Raw genomic sequence first — 20,695 nt, forward strand, 5'->3', positions numbered from 1 at the left:
CCATTTATATCAAATTCTATTTGAGTCCTTTCTCTTTTTTCTTGATAAGTCTGGCTAGAGGTTTATCAATTTTATTGATTTTCTTTTCAAAGAATCAGCTCCTGGTATCATCAACCTGTTCCACTTTTTTTTTTTTTTAGTTTTTTATCATTTATTTCTGCTCTAATCTTTATAGGAAATTCTAAAAAAAAAATCACAGTGGCAGAGAATAGGTCAGTGATTGGATAGAGCTACATGTTAGGTAAGGGGATTGATTGCAATGGGGTAAAGGGAACTTTTCATGGTGATGGAAGTATTTTATGTATTAATTGTGGTGATGATTACATAACTATATACAATTGCCAAGACTTATTAAATTGCACAGTTAAATTGGATGAATCTTATTTTATGAAAATTATACCAAATTTATAAATAAATGTGGGAGGAATATGAAAATAAACAAAGAGAAAGATAAGAATTAGGCAACTCAGTAAGAACTGAGTTGAGGGGCAGCTTGGGTGGCTCAGTGGTTTAGCGCTGCTTTCAGCCCAAGACCTGATCCTGGGGACCCAGAATCAAATCCCATGTCAGGCTCCCTGCATGGAGTCTGCTTCTCCCTCTGCCTATGTCTCTGCCTCTCTCTCTCTCTATGACTATCATAAATTTAAAAAAAATAATTAAAAAAAAGAATATCTCTTGAAGTCTGAGAAAAGAATTGTTAAGAGGGTGAACGGGGTGGTTAGAAGTGGCCTTTCTACATTTTTGGAATTTTTTTCTGGGTGTACTAGTTAAGAGATAAATAGCTAAAGTAGAGGCAATTGACTGGCTCACTAGGTAGAGCATGCAACTCTTAATCTCAGGGTCATGAGTTCAAACCCCATGTTAGGCATAGAGTTTACTTTAAAAAGAAATGAAAGCAGGGACCTGGGCGGCTCACTGTTTGAGCGGCTGCCTTTGGCTCAGGTTGTGATCCTGGGGTCCTGGGGTTGAGTCCTGTATCAGGACTTTACATCTCTCTGTGTGTCTCTCATGAATAAATAAATAAAATCTTTAAAAAGAAAAGAAAGCTAAAATAAAACAGGTATAAAAATAAACTGAATTTAGAGGTGCCTGGGTGGCTCATTTGTTTGGGCATCTAACTCTTGGTTTTGGCTCCGGTCCTGGTCTTGGGATCATCAGATTGAGCCCCACATAGGGCTCTGTGCTCAGTGCAGAGTCTGCTTGGGATTCTCTTTTTCCTCTTCCTGTGCCCTCTCCTGCCTGTGCGCGCTCTCTCTCTCTCTTGCAAATAAAATAAAACAAATAAAATCTTTAAAAAATAAAAAAACTGAATTTAGACTCAGAATTTTTTTTTTTAATTTATGATAGTCACACACAGAGAGAGAGAGAGAGAGAGAGAGGCAGAGACACAGGCAGAGGGAGAAGCAGGCTCCATGCACCGGGAGCCCGATGTGGGATTCGATCCCAGGTCTCCAGGATCGCGCCCTGGGCCAAAGGCAGGCGCCAAACTGCTGCACCACCCAGGGATCCCTAGACTCAGAATTTTTTAAGAGAAAAGTACGACTATTTTTTAGACTCAAATTTGAAGTGGGTCATATCAGTTATATGAATATATTGATATTTTAAAAATACAATATAACAACAACATTTACTGAGTTTTGCCATGTGCCAAGCATTGGCTAAGAACTTAGTAAGAACATGAGGCATACAGAAGTTAAGTAATATGTCTGAGATTACACAGCCAGCAAGAAGCTGTGACTGTCTGCAGGTGACTGGATCCTCATAGCACGGAAGAGACTAAGATGAAGTAGGTCAGTGCTTCCTGTGGGAGTAAAGCAGGTGTGACATGAAAGACAGAGTTTACTGTACTGACCCACAAAGGACCTTGGTCTGAAAAGCTGAGCTGAAGCAACTAGCAGGCCTCAGAGGATGGGTCTGGGGCTCATGGTCTAAAGGTCATGTCATGGACGTTAGATCATGACAGAATTCTCCATGTTGAATCAAAGCCAGGTGGGCAAGACATGAAGGATTTCCAGTATGAGCCAGGAAAATCTGATCTCAGATGATTGGTCACCTAGCAGGAATGTAGGTCTAATGTGTGCCTTTCAGTATCTGGAAGGACCAGGATGGATGAGAGGCATTCAGAGAAAAGAGGATACATGGAGAAATAGTTGAGGGAGGGTATTGTTAGGTAGGGTCTATGATAGAGAAATCTCCCCCATATAGTCTTATATATGGCATCAGGGACAGAATAGGCTCAGAAGGACAACTATTGGATATAATAGGTGTTGCTAATTAACCCTGAGGCCTGAATATCTCCAGATTGTCTGACTGGGAGGCTGAGCCACCTCAAGCCAATGTCTGCATCCTGACACTTCATAAAGTTGATGAGATCTTTTCCTGGGATCATTTCCAAACCTCTATTTCCACTGCTTCCTTGAGACCTCACTTTTCTTATTCCTCTGTGGAATCAGTTTCTCCCCTGCATATTGAGAGTTTGGAGAAGTTTCAGTTCTGTCCCCCAAACAGAGACATAGTTCATTAGTACTATCTTAATTAGTGCATTGAATAGTAGCTAGTTCCAACCACCTTAGAACTTAAGTCCACGGGTGCCTGGGTGGCTTAGTCGGTTGAGCACCTGCCTTTGGCTCAGGTCATGATCCTGGGGTCCTGGAATAGAGCTCCCTACTCAGCAGAGAGCCTGCTTCTCCCTTGGCCTCTGCCCCTCCCCCTTTTGGTGCTGTCTCTCTCTCTCTCTCTCTCTCTCTCTCTCTCTGTCAACTATATAAATAAAAATTAAAAAAAATAACTTAAATCCATACCTGGAGTATAGTTGGTATGAGCCTGAATCATGGTTTGTTTGGTTTTTTTAGACTGTGTCATCCCACCTCCCCAATTTATTAGAACTTTTCCAAGAGCCAGGACAGTATCTGTCACACTATCCAATATATTGAAACCTCAAGATTCTACCACCAAATATACTCATTGCTCAGTCCACTACATCCAAACTGATCTAAGGCAGGAAACTAATAACACACTCAAATTGGGTAATTCTAGAAAAGTTTAATAAGAGAACTATTAAACTAATAAACTGGTGTAGGGAAATACAGGTGGTGGCCACTTTATCCCTAGGAGAAATGGGGAAGGGAGCCATTACTAGAGTATAGAGACACACAGAGCTTGTGGAGAAGGTTGCCTGACAGGAGCTATGACCTGTCATCAATTGCCATAGGTGCCCACAGCAACAATACGGATTGAGATCCACCCACCCTCTGATCTCTTGCCAGTGCTCCACACTGGCCAAGTTCTACTAGAAGGCAGAGGACCTAGGTGCCAGTTAACCAGTCAACATAGGTTAACTTCCTGAAGCACAGAGCAGGACAGAGAAGGATAGAGTAAACCTGGAAGGGTAAACAGAACATCATCTTTAACCTAGACTCCTGTAGTAACCTTAACCTATTGCCTTATTTCTTCACAGCTGCCAAAGCATCTTGCTTTTTAATGCGATGAAATATATGAAGATTAAAACTGCCATTTTAACTATTTTAAAGTGTAGAATTTGGTCTCATTAATTACATTCACAATGTTCTGCAACCATCACACCATTATCTATTTCCAATTTTTTTTTTTATAACCCCAAACAGAAACTACCCACTAAGCAATAATTTCCCATTCCTCTTACTCTCAAGCCCCTGATAACCTCTCATCTACTTTCCATCTCTGTGAATTTGCCTAGGTCAGACATTTCATATAAATGGAATCATACAATATTTATCCTTTTATGTCTGACTTCTTTCACTTAGCATTATGTTTACAAGGCTTATCCATGTTATAGCATATATCAGAGCTTCATCCTTTTGTATGGTTGATTAATGTTCCATTGTATACATATAACACATTTTGTTTATCCATTCATCTGTTGATGGGACACTTCGGTTGTTTCAACCTTTTGACTACTGTGAATAATGCTACAATGAACATTAGCATACATGTATTTGTTTGAGTCCCTATTTTCAATTCTTCTAGGTATATACATAAGAGTGAAGTTTCTGGGTCATATAGTAATTCTATGTTTAACTTTTTAAAAAATTTTTTATTTATTTATGATAGTCACACAGAGAGAGAGAGGCAGAGACACAGGCAGAGGGAGAAGCAGGCTCCATGCACCGGGAGCCCAACATGGGATTCGATCCCGGGTCTCCAGGATCGCACCCTGGGCCAAAGGCAGGCACCAAACCACTGCGCCACCCAGGAATCCCTATGTTTAACTTTTTAAAGGAATCCTAATGCAGACTTTAAAAAATATGGATTGAGGGGAGCCTGGGTGGCTCAGTGAGTTAAGCATTCAATTCTTGATTTCAGCTCAGGTCATGATCTTGAGGTTGTGAAACTGAGCCCTCCATCCAGCTCCGCACTCAGCATGGAGTCTGTTTGTTCCTCCCCTCTGCTTCTACCCCTGCTCACACTTTCTTGCTCTCTCTCTCTTTCTCAAATACACAAATAAATAAGATCCTTAAAAAAATTAATAGGGGCACTTGTGTGGTTCAGTCTGTTAAGCATCCAATTCTTGGTTTAAGCTCAGGTCATGATCTCATGGGTTGTGGGATCAAGCTCTACATGTGGCTCCCAGTCAGTGGGGAATCTGCTTGAAGAGTCTTTCCCTCTGCCCCTCCCCCCACTTGCATGGGCACTCTCTCTGTCTCCCTCTCTGTCAAATAAATAAATAAACAAATCTTAAGAAAAGACAGTAAAAGGACACTCCACAGGATAGAAAAAAATTATAAATCATATATTTGATAAGAGATATGTATCAAGAATATATAAAGAAATATTACCATTCAATAGTTAAAAGACAACCCAGTTAAAAGTGGGCAAAGGATCTGAACAAACATTTTCCCAAATATTTTCCAAAGAAGATATACAAGTGGCCAATTAAGCACACTAAGAGAACTCAACATCATTAGCCATCTGAAAAATACAAATCAAAACCACAGTGAGATACCACTTCACTTGTTCTAGGATGGCTATAATCAAATGACAGACAATAACAAATATTGGTTAGAATGCACAGAAACTGGACCCCTTATTATTTATTTAACTTAAATTTATGTAAATACCTGGTTTTTCTCCTTCTATTAAATTACAAGTTCTGGGATGCCTGGGTGGCTCAGCGGTTAAGCACCTGCCTTTGGTCCAGGGCGTGATCCTGGAGTCCCAGGATTGAGTCCCATATCGGGCTCCTTGCATGGAGCCTGCTTCTGCCTTTGCCTGTGTCTCTGCCTCTCTCACTCTCTCTCTGTGTCTCTCATGAATAAATAAATAAGATCTTTTTAAAAATTACAAGTTCCTTGAGTACTAGACAGGAATCTTATGTGATTTATTAATCTCCAACCTCCAACAGATTTAACATAAATTTTCCCATGTACCAACCTATTTCATCTAGTCACACATGTGTACATTTTGCAATGACTTTTTCTTGACAGAATCACCACAAACCTATATTACTCAAGCTAGAGGCATGTAAGCTCTTCTCACTCCTTGTAGGGGTAGCAGAAATATGTATAATATTCTAGAGAACACTGTAACAATATAGTAAGCAGCTACGTTCTTACCACTATACAGTTTAGAGTTCCAGAATGAGTGAGCAATGTCTCTCACAATGTGGTTGTCATCTCTCTTCCTCCAGGTAGCCTGTCACAACACCTAAATCACCAGGATGAATTGCATTGTTTGTTTTTGGTTTTTGGTTTTTAAGATTTTATTTATTTATTTGAGAGAGAGAGAGAATACAAGCTGAGGAAGAGGCAGAGGAATAGGGAGAAGCAGGCTCCCCACAACCAGGGAGCCCAACACAGGGCTCGGCGCAGGGCTCTATCTCAGATCATGACCTGAGCCAAAGATAGACGCTTAACTGACTGAGCCACCCAGGCACCCCTGACCTCCATCATTTGTAGACTCACTCAGATCCCATGAGGAGGTTTCATCCTCCAGATAAAATGTCTGAAATACAGCTCACCAGTGAGGAAGCTTACTACAAGAGGGAACTCAAAACTATGATGATAAAAAGGTAGTTGGAACTTCCACTACTACCCAACATGAAGTAACAGTGACTGGATTTACCCTCTGCCTTAAACAACCAGAAAACAAACAAAAAAACAAAATATATAAAACAATGATTTTTAGACACTGGGCAGCAGACCACGCAGGACTATGATCCCTAAGAAGAGGGAAACAAAGTGAGTCTAGGACTATACCATCTTATTGCCTAGAGGCAGCTTCTAGGTTGCAGTACAAGGAAAGGGAACCCAAATGTAGCCCAGAAGTCTTTTTGTTTGTTTACGATTTTATTTATTTGACACATAGAGAGCACACAAGTAAGGGGAATGGCAGGCAGAGGGAGAGGGACAAGCAGGCTCCCTGCAGAGCCTAGGACCCAGGGATCATGACCCGAACTGAAGGCAGATACTTAACCAACTGAGCCACCCAGGTGCCCCCAGAAGTCTCTTTGTAATGAGGAAATGGACATAGGAGCTCATGAAGGCCAAGGTAGATAGATTCTGCAAGTCAGTGTATCAAAGAGGAGAGAGATACACACTGAGAGAATTTTGGAAATCTGCTGAGCAGTCCCCTGAAGTCTTTGAGTACTAACCTTTGCTCACATATACAATGCAAGGAAACTACCTAAGACTGAGGAAAGAACCATGAGAAAGAACAGGCAGAACAATTTCTGGACCTATTACAGGTAGGGGTATAGTTCATGTTCCTACCAGCCAGGATAGAAAGATCTTCCAACACACAGATTAGCGTGCCTGGCTGGCTCAGTTGGTAGAGCACGCAACTCTTGATCTCAGGTTCATGAGTTTAAATCCCATGTTGAGCAGAGAGTTTACCTAAAAAATAAACAAATAGCAACGTGTGGGTGGCTCAGTGGTTGAGCGTCTGTCTTTGGCTCAGGGCGTGATCCTGGAGTCCCGGGATGGAGTCTCACATCGGGCTCCCTGCAGGGAGCCTGCTTCTCCCTCTGCCTGTGTCTCTGCCTCTCTGTGTTTCTCATGAATGAATAAGTAAAACTTTTAAAATAAATTAATTAAATTAATTAAATAAAAGACAATGTGTGTTAAAAAAAAATGAAAGAAAGAAATACCTTATAATATACAGATCATTGGGTAGAATCCCCAGAACAGTATTGTCTTAGTCACAGAGATCAATTAGCTCTACATTAGAAGTTGTTATGGGGATCCCTGGGTGGCTCAGTGGCTTAGTGCCTGCCTTCAGCCCAGAGTGTGATCCTGGGGTCCTGGGATTGAGTCCTGCATCGGGCTCCCTGCATGGAGCCTGCTTCTCCCTCTGCCTGTGTCTCTGCCTCTCTCTCTTTGTGTCTCTAAAGAATAAATTAACAAAATATTTTTTTAAAAAGTTGTTATGGATCTATTCTAACAAAGTTTAAATACAAGTCTCAAAAGGATCCATCTGATTCCAAGAAATTCAACTGCACACCAGAAAAAATCCAACATTATCTAAAAGAATACAACATAATCTAGCAACCAATGATGTAAAATTCACAATGTCTGACTCAAAAAAACCTAAACATCAAAAAAAAAAAAAAAAGCAAGAAAATATTACCCATAAACAGGATAAAAATCAATCAATAGAGGCCAGTGGTGGATCAAGGGATGCAGAGACCCAGCGTCCTGGGAGCAAGGTGGCCCACTGGCTGATAGCAAGTATATTGTCAGCATTATCACTCTGAAGAAGCTTCCTAAGAACATCTATAAGAAGTGAGGGACTCTCCTGGCTGAGTATCAGCTGGCCCCAATGTCAAAAAACTGGACATGTTCAAGACCAAATTAGGATAATTTGCCAGCAAGAACAAGCAGAAGATCCAGAAGAGACCTCAAGTTCCAGGTATAGTTTCAGGACATGCATGCCACCACTGGAGTGGATCCTTTGACTTCTGAAAAAGGATTTTGATCTGAGATGCTGGGGATACAAATTATTAATGTGTGCCTAGCCCTTCCATTTCTCCTGAAATGGAAGATATGAGAAAGATCCAAATGAAACAAACTTCTTTGAAGAACTTTGGAGGATCTACATCAATAGGAATTAAAAGGAAGAAATAATTTACTTAGGACGTCAGCCAAGACAAGCTGATCAAGGCCATCAAGTAACTAGAGGCACTGCCTTCAGCATCATCCCTGTGGGTGGCCTTTACTTCATCAGCTTTTCTAGCTGAGCTCAAGGTAGATCATACTGTGATGCTGCAGCTGACAGGGAAAATGGCCACATAACTACCAGTGAGATCAAAGCCAGTCTTAAATGGAAGACAGAGTAAGTGAGGCAAGTTCTGGAACATCTGCTGAAGGAAAGGTTGGCCTGGTTGGACTTGTAGGCCCCAGAAGAGGCATACTACTGTCTACCAGCTCTTTCTATTGAACTCTATTCCCATAAGATTACCACTGATAAGGCCAGAGAAGTCCTCTTCTGAATCTGAGAGTGTGGAAGAGGGCACAGCAGCTGGCAGGGAGAAGAGAGAGAAGCTACTGGTAAATAAAACCTGAACTATTTTGTTGGAAAAAAAAAATGTCAACCAATAAAAACAGATCCAGAAATAATAATGGTGATGGAACTAACCAACAAGGACATAAAAGCTGTGATTTTAAAAATGAGTTCAAGGGCAGCCTGGGTGGCTCAGCGGTTTAGTGCCACCTTCAGCCCAGGGTATGATCCTGAAGACCCGGGATCAAGTCCCATGTCAGGCTCCCTGCATGGAGCCTGCTTCTCCCTCTGCCTGTGTCTCTGCCTCTCTCTCTCTCTCTCTCTGTGTGTGTCTCTCATGAATAAATAAAATCTTTTAAAAAATAAATAAATAAATAAAAAATAAAAATGAGTTCAAAAAGGTAGGGGAAAATATGGCCACAATAATTAGAGAAAAGGAAGATATAAGAAAGATCCAATGAAACTTTTAGATATGAAAAATACATTATATGAAATGGAAAATACACTGGATGTGATAAAAGCAGATGCTGAAGAAAAGATAAGTGATCTGAAGAAATAAAATAGAAACTAACCAAGATAAAGCACAAAGACAAAAAAAGAAGGAAAAAAGTAAACAGAGTATCACTTATGTATTATACAGGCTAGTATATGTATAATATCCCATAAGGAAAGAAGATGGATGAGCAGAGGTTTAGAAAAAATATTTAAAGACAAAATGGTCTGAAAAAAAAATCCAAATTTGCTGAAAGTTATAAACCCACAGATCCAAGAAGCTCAGTGAATCCCAAGCTTAATAAACCTGAAGAACACCACACCACCTCACTTCATAATGAAATTGCTGAAACCAGTGATAAAGACAAAATTTAAAAACAGCCAGAGAAAAAACACTATTACTTATAGAAGAATAAATATAAGAGGCAATAAACTTCTTGTCAGAAGCTATGTAAACCAAAAGAAAGAAGAAAAATGTCTTTAGCATACTGAAAGACAAAAACCTGTCACTTAAAATCTTCACCCAGCAAAATTATCATTCAAAAGTGAAGGCACATGGACACCTGGGTGGCTCAGTGGTTGAGCATCTGCCTTCAGCTCAGGACATGATCCCAGGGTCCAGGATCGAATCCCACATCAGGCTCCTTGAGGGGAGCCTGATTCTCCTTCTTCCTGTGTCTCTGCCTCTCTCACTGTGTCTCTCATGAATAAATAAATACAATCTTTTTTAAAAAGTGAAGGCACAGCTCCTTAAAAAGTTAAATATAGAGGGACACCTGAGTGGCTTAGCAGTTGAGCATCTGTCTTTGGCTTTGGAGTGATTCCGGGGTTCTGGGATCGAGTCCCACATCGGCTCCCTGTGAGGAGTCTGCTTCTCCCTCTGCCTGTGTCTCTGCTTCTCTCTCAGTGTCTCTCATGAGTAAATAAATAACACCTTTTTTAAAAAACGTTAAGTATAGAATAACCATATGATTCAGCAATTCTACTCCTTGATACAAACCCCAAAGAAACGAAAACAGGGACTCAAACAGGTACTTGTAGGCAAATTGTTCATTGCAAAAATTCATTATTTACAATGGCCAAAAGGCAAAAACAACCCAAATATCCATAAACATGGAATGGGTAAGCAAAATGTCATATAAACACAAAATGGGATATTATTATTCAGCCATACAAAGGAATGAAGTTCTGGTACCTGCTACAACATGGATGAACCTTATAAACACATTAGACTAAACTGAAAGAAGCCAGACACAAAAGGATAAATATTTTATGATTCCACATAGATGAAATATCTAAAATTGGTAAATTCATAGATACAAAGTAGATTAGAGGTTACTGGGGCTGAAAGCAGAGGGTAATAGGGAATTATTTCTTAATGGGTACAATTTCTGTGTGGAATAATGAACAAATTTTGGAAATAGTGGTGATGGTTGCACAACCACTGTGAATATAATTAATGCCACTGAATTGTACATTTAAAATTGTTAAAATGGAAAATTTATGCTATGTATATTTTACCACAGTCACAAAATGAAGGCAAAGAAAATATTTTTTTAGACAAAAGATGATAAAATTCATTCACTTGAGTTTTGATGAAAGAAAAAATTCATGCTCTATAAGAAATGATAAAGGAAGTTCTCCAGGCAGAAATACCATGTGGAAATTTGGATCTGTAAAACAGAATGTAGAGTGCCAGAAATAGTAAATATACTGGTAAATGTAAAAGACATTTCTCTAATCTTTAATCTCTTCAAAAGATAATTGGCTTTCGAAAGCAAAACTGACAACAATGGGATTTATAGTACATGTAAAAGCAAAATGGATGACCACAATAGTACAAAGGATGAGAAGGAAAAAATGAGTTCTTTTTTTTTTTTTTTTAAATGAGCACTTCTTACTCTAATGTTCTTATACTACACATGAAATATTAATTGAAGGTAGAATGATATTTAAAATGTATTTTATATACTCCAGGGACACCTGGTTGGTTCAGACAATAGAGCATGTGACTCTTGATCTCGGGGTTGTGAGTTTGAGCTCCACATTTGGTATAGAAATTACTTAAAAAATGAAATCTTTAAAAAATAAAAATGAAAAAATAAAATATATTATATAGGGCAGCCCTGGTGGCACAGTGGTTTGGCACCGCCTGCAGCCTGGGGTGTGATCCTGGAGACCCGGGATAGAGTCCCACATTGGGCTCCCTGCCTGCTTCTCCCTCTCCCTGTGTCTCTGCCTCTCTCCCTCTGTGTCTATGAATAAATAAAATATTTTTAAAAATGTATTATATATACTCCAGAGCAACAACTAAAGAAATAAAGGTATAACTAATACACCAATAGTGGAGACAAAATGGAATTATGAAAAATAGTCAATCCAAAGGAGAGCAGGGAGACAAGAAAGAAGTAACAGAGAAGATGGAATAAGAAATATATAGCCTAGATGATAGCTTCAAATTCAACCATACTGATAATTATATTAAATGTAAATGTTGTAAACACCCAATTAAAAGGTAAGGATGATCACATTGGATAAAATACTAAGACCCAGCCACATGTTGTCTATAAGAAACTCAAATCTAAAGAAACAGTTAAAAGGGATGGGAAAATGTATATCATACAAATAAAATTAAATGAAAGCTAAAGTGGCTATATTGAAAATAAGAAAAAAATAAAAAAAATAAAAAAATAAAAACATAAAAATAAAATAAAAAAAGAAAATAAGAAATAGACAAATCCATAATTATAATTGGATATTTTAGCACTTTTCCCAAGTAATTGATAGAAAGCTAGACAGAAAATCAGTATGATACAGATTTGAAGAACACTGTCAACCAATTTGACCTAACTGACATTTATAGAACACTCCACTAAATGCCAGAATACACATTCTTCTTAGGTGCACATGGAACATTTACCAAGACAGACAATATTCTAGGCCATAATACAATTTTTAATTGTTTTATAATTATAATAATAATCTCCATACCTAACATGGGGCTCAAACTCATGAACCCAAGATCAGAGGCGCACTGGGGTGGCTCAGTGGTTGAGCATCTGCCTTTGGCTCAGGTCGTGATCCTGGGGTCCTGGGATTGAGTCCCGCATTGAGCTCCCTACAGGGAGCCTGCTTCTGCCTCTGCCTGCGTCCCTGCCTCTCTGTCTCTCATGAATAAATGAATAAATCTTAAAAAAATAAAAATCAGGGATCCCTGGGTGGCGCAGCGGTTTAGCGCCTGCCTTTGGCCCAGGGCGCGATCCTGGAGACCCAGGATCGAATCCCACATCGGGCTCCCGGTGCATGGAGCCTGCTTCTCCCTCTGCCTATGTCTCTGCCTCTCTCTCTCTCACTGTGTGACTATCATAAATAAATAAAAATAAAATAAAAAAAAAAAAATAAATAAATAAATAAATAAATAAATAAATAAATAAAAATCAGAATCACATGCTCTACTGACTGAGCCAGCCAGGCACCCCTGATGTGTGATGCTGATAGTAAGAGAAGCTGGGAGTACATGGGATTGAGGGGAACATGAGAATTCTCTGTACTTTCTGCTCCATTTTTTTTTTCTGTGAACCTAAAACTTCTCTAAAATATAAAGTCTGTTGATTTTTTTTTAAAAGGTCAAAATCATGCTTTTCTCCTTTATTTTGTTAATTGGTGATTGTATCAAATGGATTTTGAATGTTAAGCAAACTTGTGTATCTTATAAGCATCATGTAAGTGGATTTGTTGTATGTGGCTTCCAGCTACCAGGACACCACCTGCCCCCCTTAATCTTCTCAACTTTTCTTTGATGAATTTGGCCTTTATAATGACAGGCTGCATTGGTTGCTTTCTCCCCTCCCCAGAACTTTGCAGTAGCCCAGTTGAACCACATCAGTGATAGCAGCTCCAGTCTTGTTTTCAGCAGCATTTACCAGTGTCTACTCACTGAGGTCCACAAGTTTATTAAGGTTGACAGCTGGGCAAGAAGCTCTGGTTCCTCTTTAAGTGATGCAGCCTCATACCACTTTCCAAAAGTAACCTGGATGATATTTGTCAAAGTTGATCCTGCGTTGATGCACACCATCAGCGTTACCCCAACCTCCTGGGAACTTGCCCATGCAGCTTCCCCTAAGAATCACATGGCCCCACAATTTCCAGGTCTTCCTCGGTCTGGATGACATATTGGTGGCAGAGGTGAAAAAAACTGATACTTTTTAATTGGAGTGTTTTTTTTTTTTTTTAAGATTTCTTATTTATTAGAGAGAGAGAGAGAGAGAGAAACAGGCAGAGGGAGAAGCAGGCTCCATGCAGGGAGCCTGACGTGGGACTCGATCCCGGGTCTCCAGGATCACGCCCTGGGCAGAAGGCAACGCTAAACCGCTGAGCCACTGGGGCTACCCTGGAGTGTTTTTTTATTGGAGCACTTAGACTTCATATTTCATGTGACTACTGATACAGATGGCCTTAAAACTACCATCTTGATATTTATTTTCTATTTTTTTGTTCTTGTATTCCTTTCTTCTTGTTTTTTTTTTTTTTAAGATTTTATTTATTTACTCATGAGAGACACAGAGAGAGAGAGAGAGGCAGAGACATAGGCAGAGGGAGAAGCAGGCTCCATACCGGGAGCTGATGTGGGACTCGATCTTGGGACTCCAGGATCACGCCCTGGGCCGAAGGCAGGTGCCAAACCGCTGAGTCACTCAGGTACCCCTCCTTTCTCGTTTTGTTTAGGATTGTTAATTTTTGCACTTCAATTTTTCACTCCTGTTTGGCTTTTTAGTTGTGCTTTGTTATGCTTCTAGTGATAACTTCAGAGATTATAATATGCATCATTACAAGAGTTTACCTCTATTTACCCTACTTTGATAGTCAATCTTAGAAGCTTGATGCATATCCTGCTGTATCTTTATACAATACAATAAGGATATTGTATTCATTTTAATAGTGGAGTCATATTCCATTGTATATGTAACATTATCATTATTAAGTTTTTATTTTTAGGGGCACTTGGGTGGCTCAGTCGGTTAAGTGTCTGCCTTCAGGGATCCCTGGGTGGCGCAGCGGTTTGGTGCCTACCTTTGGCCCAGGGCGCGATCCTGGAGACCCGGGATCGAATCCCACATCGGGCTCCCGGTGCATGGAGCCTGCTTCTCCCTCTGCCTGTGTCTCTGCCTCTCTCTCTCTCTCTCTCTCTCTGTGACTATCATAAATAAATTTTAAAAAAAATTAAAAAAAAAAAAAAAAGTGTCTGCCTTCAGCTCAGGTCATGATCCTGGCGTCCTGAGATCAGCCCTGCATCAAGCTCCCTGCTCAGCAAGGAGTCTGCTTCTCCCTCTCCCTTTACGTCCCTCACCCCACTCATGCTCGCTCTCTTTCCCAAATAAATAAATAAATAAAATCTTATTTATTTAAAAAAAAAATCTTGTTTATAAAAAGATGCTTAAAGATTTTTATTTTGGGGACGCCTGGGTGGCTCAACGGTTGAGCGTCTGCCTTCGGCTCAGGGCATGATCCTGGGGTCCCAGGATTGCGTCCCACATTGGGCTCCCTGGATGGAGCTGGGTTTACAACCATGAGATCAAGAGTCTTATGTCCCTCCAAGTGAGCCAGCCAGGTGTTTCTGTAATATTATTGAAATACGACCACAATGCAAAAATTTTTGAAACATGACTTTTCACATTCACTAAAAAATCTGCAAGCAGGAAGTGAGAGGAGATCCTACCAATCAGACTCTGGGTAGTATTTCACCTCAGTTCTTAACACCTTGGTTTCAGATTCTCTTATCCAGATGTCAACTCAAGACCTGCTGCTTCTCCAATCTTTCTAGAAATCATTTTGGAACCTAGAAGTAAAAGAAGGCCCTTGTCCACACTAGTAAGTACATTTCAAAATATTGAAAAGGTTGTGGTATCTATATTGAAAATGACAAGGGGGACGCCTGGATGGCTCAGCAGTTGAGCACCTGCCCCTGGCTCAGGGCATGATCTGCAGTCTCAGGATGGAGTCCCACATCAGGCTCCCTGCCTGGAGCCTGCTTCTCCCTCTGCCTATGTCTCTGCCTTTCTCTCTGTGTCTTTCATGAATAAATAAATAGAATCTTTTAAAAAAATAAAATGAAATGAAAATGACAGGGGTACTAACATTAATTAAAATGTGTTTGAAAAATGCTCCAAATATACATTTTGAAAACAAGTGGAGTCACAGTAAACAATGTAAAATATACATCTGAAAGAAGATTCAAATATTTATTTGAAAACAAAGGAGAGGGGCACCTGAGTGGCTGAGTTGGTTAAGGGTCTGCCTTTAGCCCAGGTCATGATCCCAGGGTCCTGGGATGAGCCCTGCATTGGGCTCCTTGCTCAGCGAGAAGTCTGTTTCTTCCTCTCCCTCTGCTTCATGTTCTCTTATCTTGTTCTCTATCAAATAAAATTTTTATTTTTTTTTAAATATTTATTTATTCATGAGAGACACAGAGAGAGAGAGAGAGAGAGAGAGAGAGAGGCAGAGACACAGGCAGAGGGAGAAGCAGGCTCCATCCAGGGAGCCTGACGTGAGACTTGATCCCGGGTCTCCAGGATTACGCCCTGGGCTGAAGGCAGGCGCTAAACTGCTGAGCCACCCGGGCTGCCCTCAAATAAATATTTTTTTTTAAAAACCCACCTCCCAAAAAACCTAAAGGAGTCCTAGTACTATATTCATAGTGTTTAATCTTTTGAATATGTGACTTACAGTTCCTTTGATTAAGGGACTGGCAGATTTCCCTTCTCAAGTGATTATTATATCCATAGGTTTCCTACCATCCACTGGCGGGTCACATGTATAGCAATCTTTAAGTTTTGGTTCCAAGATCTCCCTCTATAGTTATTTCTCTAAAATCTTTAGAGGTGGGGGTGGAGATACTTATTACTGATATAACCAGAACAGCTTCTAACAGCTCTGCAAGCCATCAGCTTTCATTTCAACTGCTATTGCTGGCCTCTTGCCTGCTGTCACCCTGTTGTCCACAGACCAATGCCCACATTGCTGCCAATTAATCATGATGGGGCTTAGGCTGCTGCTGACCTTTTCTTTTCTTCAGTGTCATGGCTGCCTGCCTGGCCACTACCTCAGCAGCTGCAGTTGCTGCCAACTTTTAGTGTTCAAACCCTCTGGACAAAGGGATAATTCCTCTATCACAACTAGAGGGGATTCCCACAGCAGAGATGTTGAGCTCCTAAAGACTCAAGTCATTCCTTGATACTACAGATCCCCTTTCACTGAACAGACTTTTTGAGAGCTCTTTCAGAAAGTGGTCAGGATTCCTGACCACCACAGTCCATACACCAGTGAAGATACAAAACATCAAAGATATTTTTAATAATAGTATTATTTACCATGATCTATCTTTCCAGACTTTATAGACATTCTATATACAGACTGGAACCACTGCTTTTTAACAAAATCCAGCTATGCTGTTTGGTCCAGCCCTCTCCAGCAGATCCCAGCTAATGATATATCTTTCAAGGTTTCCAATGATTCTGGCTTTTTCAGAAATCCTTAGGCCATCTGGGAGCACATATTTTGAATTCTACATATGGACCAGGTTCCAGTTCTTGCCTTACGCCACTCCAAGCTTCCTCCATTCCTCAGGTATCTGTCAACACCACATGAACCTTTTAAAGCACTATACTACTGGGGCACCTGGATGGCTCAGTTGGTTAAGTGTCCAACTCTTGATTTCGGCTCAGGTCATGATCTCAGGGTTGTGAGATAGAGCCCTGCATCAGATTCCCCACTCAGCAGTCTGCTTGAGATTTTCTCATTCTGCCCTCCCCCTGCTCTCTCTCAGTGAATAAAGAAATATTTTAAAAATAAATAAATAAAAATAAAGCACTATACTGTTGAAAGGCTGGTCTGGAGTAAAAACAGAGAAAACATCTAGAAATCAGTGTGGTATTGCTACACTCCAGCCTAATAGTGTCTCATCTTTAAACCAGCCAAAATTTTATTGCATAAATTTATTATTATACACATAAGTAAACTAACACTAATTAATAATAAACATTGTCGGGATCCCTGGGTGGCGCAGCGGTTTGGCGCCTGCCTTTGGCCCGGGGCGCGATCCTGGAGACCCGGGATCGAATCCCACGTCGGGCTCCCGGTGCATGGAGCCTGCTTCTCTCTCTGCCTATGTCTCTGCCTCTCTCTCTCTCTCTGTGACTATCATAAATAAATAAAAAATTTAAAAAAAAATAAATAAATAAACATTGTCTTTAAGATTGGATTGAAAACTCTTCAGAAGCATTAGACATCGGAAATATTACAATGCTCCTTCCTATCCCCACATAAAAAATAAAAATATAAAAGTATCAATGTTAAAACAAGTGTAAGAAATTCCAGCAAAGTTGGGGCACATGGGTGGTTCAGCGGTTGAGCATCTGCCTTTGGCTCAGGTTGTGATCCCGGGGTCCTGGAATGCAGACTTGCATCAGGCTTCCTGCGGGAAGCCGCTTCTCCCTCTGCCTAGGTGTGTCTGCTTCTCTGTGTCTCTCATGAATAAATAAGTAAAATCTTAAAAAAAAAAAAAAAAAAGGAAAAAAAAGAAATTCCAGCAAAATTGTTTTTTCTCAAGATGATTTACTCAGTACCATTTTTAAAAAATATTTTATTTATTCATGAGAGACACACACACACACACACAGAGACAGAGACACAGGCAGAGGGAGAAGCAGGCTCCATGTAGGGAGCCCCATGTGGGACTCAATCCCAGGTTTCCAGGATCACACCCTGGGCTGAAGGCGGCACTAAACCGCTGAGGCACCCGGGCTGCCCTCAGTACCATTTTAGAATGCCAAATAGCAAGAGGTGCCTGACTGGCTCAGTCAGTAGAGCATGAGATGCTTGATCTGAGGGTTGTGAGTTCAAGCCATATGTTTATTTTTTTTTAAATTTTTTTTTAATTTTTATTTATTTGTGATAGAGAGAGAGAGAGAATGAGGCAGAGACACAGGCAGAGCGAGAAGCAGGCTCCATGCACCGGGAGCCCGATGTGGGATTCGATCCCGGGTCTCCAGGATCGCGCCCTGGGCCAAAGGCAGGCGCCAAACCGCTGCGCCACCCAGGGATCCCAAGCCATATGTTTAGTGTAGATATTACTTAAGAATAAAATCTTAAAAAAATAGAATACCAAATATTAAATTATTTCATATTTATAATTTTTTTTTGCTACTCTTGCTCTGTTGGTATACTAGACAAGTGTTTAGTGTCCCTGTCAGTGTTAACTCTTGTAAATATATAATTTTTCACCTGTGCTAATTCTCTAGAATACCTCTCTATAAAATAGGATTATTCAGAGATAGGGCATAAAATTTAAGATTTCAAGTTATTGCCAAATTGTACAAACTGGTGCACTTCTTAAGGAGGACATTTACTAACAATACATAAGAATGCATATTTCCTCACTCTCTTCCTGGATTTCTTTTCTTTAAAGATTTTATTTATTTATTTATTTATTCATTCATTCATTCATTCATTCATTCATTCATTCATTCATGAGAGAGGCAGAGACATAGGCAGAGGGAGGAGAAGCAGGCTCCATGCAAGGAGCCCAATACAGCACTTGATCCAGGGACTCTGGGATCATGCCCAGAGTCCAAGAAAGACACTCTACCGCTGAGCCACACAGGAGTCTCCCTTCCTGGATTTCATTAATCTTTTGTCTTTGCCAAACAAGTAGGTAAACCTGACCTCCGTTTTATGTGTCAATTTCTATTTATGTAAGTTTTAGCGTAGTTGACCCATCTTTCTATATTTGCGATTTTAATTTCATCTTCTGCAACCTATTCACATCTTTTACTCAATTTTTGTAGGGTTGTTTAAGATTTTTTTGTATAATAAGAAAATGGTTGTCTGTCCTATTTTGCAAATATTTTATCCGTATGTCTTTTTCTGACTTCTGGCTTTGTTTCCACTTCTAACCCCCAGAAAGATGTCCTATATTTTTCTTTTTTTTTAATTTTTTAAATTTATTATTTATTTATTTTTAAAGATTTATTTATTTATTCATAGAGACACACACATAGAGAGAGAGGCAGAGACACAGGCAGAGGTAGAAGCAGGCTCCTTGCAGGGAGCCAGATGTGGGACTTGATCCCGGGTCTCCGGGATCATGCCCTGGACTGAAGGTGGCGCTAAACCGCTGAGCCACCCGGGACGCCCTTTTTTTTTTCTTTTAAAAGATTTTGTTTATTTATTCATGAGAGACACAGAGAGAGACAGAGGCAGAGGGAGAAGCAGGCTCCATGCAGGGAGCCATATGTGGGACTTGATCCCAGGACTGTGAGATCATGCCCTGAACTGAAGGCAGACACTCAACCACTGAGCCACCCAGGCGTCCCTACATTTTTCTGTAGTAAAACTTGCCTGTCTTTTCCCTCCTCGTGGCTTATATGTTGGCTTAGAAAAGTCTTTCCCATTCAAATACTATAAAAAGTATTTCATGTTTTATATCTAAACCTTAGCTCCATCTGAGGTAGGGTATTTTGGGATTTGGGGAGATATCCATGTGTTGTGTGTGTGTGCGTGAAAAAAGTGAGGTGGTCCGTCACACTTCACTGGTAGTTGTGCAAGAAGGTGTAGCCACTTTGAAAAATAATCTGGCAGTTTCTCAGTATATTAAACACAGAATTTTTTTTTAAATTTTTATTTATTATTTATGATAGTCACACAGAGAGAGAGAGAGGCAGAGACATAGGCAGAGGGAGAAGCAGGCTCCATGCACCGGGAGCCCGACGTGGGATTTGACCCCGGGTCTCCAGGATCGCGCCCTGGGCCAAAGGCAGGCGCTAAACTGCTGCGCCACCCAGGGTTCCCTAAACACAGAATTACTATAGGACCCAGCAATTTCACTATGGATACTACCAAGATAAAGGAAAATTTAACAATCTGATGTGATCCAGCTCCAGCACATCACTGGATAGATTACAAATTACATGAAAAAAATATTTATTTTATTTATTTATTCATGAGAGACAGAGACATAGGCAGAGGGACAAGCAGGCTCCCTACAGGGAGTCTGATTCAGGACTCATCACAGGACCCCAGAATCACAACCTGAGGCAAAGGCAGATACTCAACTACTGAGCCACCTAAGCATCCCAAAAAAGAAAATATTCATTATCTTGATTGTGGTAATGGTTTCACAGGTTTAAACATCTGCCAAACCTCATAACATTTACACATAAAATACCTGCAGTTTATTTTATGTCAATTATACCTCAATAATACTGTGGAGAAAAGATAATGAAAAAAAAACTATTTAAAGCAAATGTGGGGGCACCTGGGTGGCTCAGTAGGATAAGGGTCCAACCCTTGATCTCAGTTCAGGTCTTGATCTCAGGGATGTGATTTTAAGCCCTGCACTGGCCTCCACATTCAACATGGAGCCTACTTAAACAAAATCTTTAAATAAATAAATAAGTAAGTAAATAAATAAATAAATAAATAAAGCAAATGTGATTAACAATGTATTTTTGGTTTTATAATGTATTGAAGTTAAATGTATGACAACAATAACACAAAGAATGGAGTGTGAAAAATGGAAGGCTTTTATATTATACATGAATTGTTATATTACCTAAAGGAAGAGTTATCAGTTAAAGATGATGCATATTGCATCCTTAGACCAAACATAAAAAATGAAGAGGTATAGCAAATAATCCAATAGTGGAAGAAAAAAATGGAATAATAAAAAGGA

The 20,695-nt window shown here is 40.1% G+C and overlaps 1 pseudogene; it reads left to right on the forward strand.

Moving 5' to 3' along the window:
- LOC140620629 (vacuolar-sorting protein SNF8 pseudogene) overlaps window positions 1-8,464 on the forward strand; it is a 27,315-nt pseudogene extending 18,851 nt beyond the window's left edge.
- Window positions 8,465-20,695: the final 12,231 nt, after the last annotated feature.

The sequence above is a fragment of the Canis lupus genome, chromosome 29, assembly GCF_048164855.1.
Source record: "Canis lupus baileyi chromosome 29, mCanLup2.hap1, whole genome shotgun sequence".
Lineage (NCBI taxonomy): Eukaryota > Metazoa > Chordata > Mammalia > Carnivora > Canidae > Canis > Canis lupus.